Below are 3,710 nucleotides of genomic sequence, written 5' to 3'. Positions count from 1 at the left end.
GAACATGTCCAAACTTCTGCTCCAACCAACCCTGCTGCAACGCAATCGGTCCCAAGTGTCCCTGCAATTAAGCCTGCCACACCCTCAGGGCGTCTCTTTATCTGCTATGTAGGCCGCCATATTTGAACTTCAAACGAGCTCCCCTCCCTGTAAACAGGCATGAAATCGAAGTTGGCTCCTCTTTTATGATGCTCTGGCTGAAGATACCAATCTAGCGATAATCATCTGGTCGCAAGATGCAACTGTGCCTGAACAGCACTCATTAGGTAGGTGAAAGAAGGGACGGCAGCAGAGAGCGTTGTCAAGGGAATCATTCACACTGTGTTCAACCCTCTTCAGAATGTCATGATTGAAACGGTGGGATAGATAACCCGGGGAAAAAAATTGTTCCTATTTGCTCGCATCAATCTGGAAATGAAGCTGGCCTGTCTAGGTTTCAATCAGTATGTACCAATGGGCATCAAGATCATGCTAGCCTGGTCTTACCGTGCCTGCTGTTTAGACTTTGTAGGTGGTTTGGCATAGGCATACATATGAAACACCCAAGGCTTGTAGGTGTGACCTGCACAATCTGTCCACCCTGAATTTGTGACACGCAGATCATATACATTAAAGCCAAAGCGTTAGGGATGTGCACCCAAAGAGATTTTCTCTGGAATATTTACTGTTTTGTTGGTTCTTCAAAAATGCAGGTATTGTACCTGTTTGGATCCTTCAGTCTGATTTTGCTTTCCAGCAAAATGAAGGTCTTAGGGACTGTATACCCCTTGCCCGAAGGATCCTCCCTGCCAAATTTCAGGCAGAGAGGAGAAATGTCCCCAGCTTTATGGGCAATTCCCACCTGCACAATGAACAGGTGAAAATAAACTCTGGTCTTTAGTCCCTTCCTGAACATCTCAGTCAAGGAGGTCAGCTTTGAAACAAAAAATAGAGCGTACAAATAAGGGAAGTTAAATCCTACACTTTCCCCACACATGACATCTCTGTGCTCAGTTGATTACAGTACTCTTCTCATAGCCTAGCTAACAAATGAATCAGACTGGGATGAAAATGGTTCAAGCACAGCAGTAAGGCAGGGGAGGGGCAGGATTTAGCTTCCTCACCCATATTGGCTGGTTTTGTTTTAAAACACTCAATCTGGTCCAACTGTAGATTCAGAAATGGAGGAGATCTGCACGGGGGGAGGATGGTCACTGGTTTTGACCCTTAAAAAACATAAAGAGATACCTGTTATTTGCTATTCACCCATCTTCATCCTTACGAAAGATCTTTCATGTCTCATCTGATCTGGCTCCAGTTTGTTTTCACAAGGAAGCTTTTGCCTGCCTTTCTCCTGCCCACATGTGATCTCTGCATGCCTGTCTGCCTCCCAGGAAATACAAATAAACTATGTATTTTTCCATCCTGATAACAGCAGCACGGGGAGGTAGGTCTGTCTGTACCCCTCCTCTACTCCCAGCAGTGTAATAGAATGTTAAATCTCATAATGGGTCTGTCTGTAATCATTATAGAGAGCCAGAGCAGTGCAGTAGAAAGCCAGTTTGGAGTAGTGGCTAGAGAGTTGGGACTATTATCAGGGAGACCCAGGTTCAAATTCCCCACTCTGCCATGGGAAGTTTGTGGGTGATCTTGGGCAAGTCACACACTCAGCCTAACCTACCTCACAGGGTTGTTGTGACAATAAAATGGAGAAGACAACAAGCTGCTGTAGCACAGTAGTTAGGCTCCAAATTAGCACTCTGCTGGTTTGAATCCCACTACTGCCATCAGCACAGTACGGGGCCTTGGGTAAGCCATGCCTCTCAGCCCCAGCTGTATTTTGTGGATAATAACAACACTAACTTTTTCACTGCTCTGGTTAGGGCACTAGTCTGTCTAGAAGAGCAGTATATAAGCACAGTTGTTGTTGTTATTATTAACAACAACAACAACGAAAGCCACTTCAGATCCCCATTGGAGAGAAGAGCGGGGTATAAATGAAGTAAATAAATAAATAGAATAGCTGTGACACAAATACATTCAGCAACGATCACTTTGGGGATTTAAGGGAGACAAGGAAGCAGCAGCGTACTGGCATTTTGTTGTACATGCACATGTATCAATTCACGTAAATTCATCTATCCTCCCATTCTTCCACTTAAGAGAGTTCCTTCTAGTGACCTAGGGACAGAGCATGCTAGCCTAGATTAACCTTGCTTTAATCCAGCTTCAAAAGATAAAACAGAAATATTGATTAACTAGGACATAACACCATTGGGCACGTATGGAACATCTCCTCCCAGTTTCATATTGACCTACTGATTTCTATTTTTGGAAATTAATTAAACTAATTACATATGCATCTTTGAGCCATACCTTCTAACCTAGATTTAGCAGATGTAAAGCATGGTGCAGAAAGAGAAAAAAGATTGATTCTATGTAACAATATGCTCATTTGTATTAAAGAAATAACACAGAAGTTGGGGTTGCTTTATGCAGAGGAAATTGGATGAGTGCAGATGCAAAGAACGCCTGGGTTCTGACTTGGGCAGGGGTGAGGACTAAGAACCAGAACTGAATCTTAACTTGCCTCAACAGAGTAAACAATCCCAGCCCTTTTTGCCTCTGCTCATAATTCTTGGGATTTGCCTGTGAAATTTATTGGCCAGTTAAGTTCTGGACTGAAAAAAAAGGAAGCATTTCTTTATCCAGAGTCTAATGGCAAGATTCACCCGATTTATGAGATGTCTGCTTGCTTAATATGCCAGTTAACCACTCTCTTCTCTTGCAGTGGCACTGCCAAAGTGATATCCTCTTATCTTGTATTCTCCCTGGCCTTCCCTTTTAGATTTGAAGCCTGAAGGCAGAGGTTGGGTCTTCCAGCAGAGCATCTAGTTAGCTTAGGTTCTTTTTAACATTAATAAAGAAATAGATGACTTCCAGGAGTTTGTCTATCAAAAGAAAGAGAATTTATAACTTGCTTTTCTCCCCAACGAGGACACAAACAGCTTACAACATAATTTGCCCTTCCACAGACATAGGCAGGATATCTTCTAACAATGATACTGGAGAGAAATAATAGGGAAAAGCCATCACATTCATGCCCTTGTTTGTGAACACAGAATTGTGCAGTTTGCCATTATTGAAAACAGAACCTCATAAAGATCTGATGCAAAATGGCAGTTCTTGTGCCCATCATGCCTTAAGTTCAGCCACCCAGTTCTCCAAAAGCCAAGTGTGCACGACCCTAAGAAAATCTGCACGCAGATTAAAGAATTCAGTTCTGGCCTTGCAAAATCTGGCCAGTCTTAGGATGCAAATTCACACTTGCATGCATCCTCACATCTTGGCTTACTTTTGTCTTGTTTCAGCAAGTCCTTTACATAACGCAGTAAAGCTCCATTCTCAGACTAAAGGTTATCCCCCTCCCCAGCTTCTCCTGTCACATTCCCCGAGATTTTGTCAGGCATTAGCCCTCACATTAAAAACTCATCTTTTTTGGTGCTGAGGGCTAGAAACTTGTTTTTAAAATGTAGAGTGAAAGCCTTTAAAAAGATGGTGCTTTGTTCACCCAAAAATAATTTCTGAATTTGTGACACATGATGAAGGACTTACATGTCTCCAAGTGATCTTCTCTCCCACCATTCTCCACAACCATATAGCCTGCCCAGCCTCATCCTGAACCCTCGAGGATCTAGAGCTTGTACAGAGGATAGAGACAGCAGACATAG

This window comes from Eublepharis macularius, chromosome 12 (assembly GCF_028583425.1).
Source record: "Eublepharis macularius isolate TG4126 chromosome 12, MPM_Emac_v1.0, whole genome shotgun sequence".
In the NCBI taxonomy this organism is placed as follows: domain Eukaryota; kingdom Metazoa; phylum Chordata; class Lepidosauria; order Squamata; family Eublepharidae; genus Eublepharis; species Eublepharis macularius.
Note: the sequence above shows the minus strand (reverse complement) of the source record.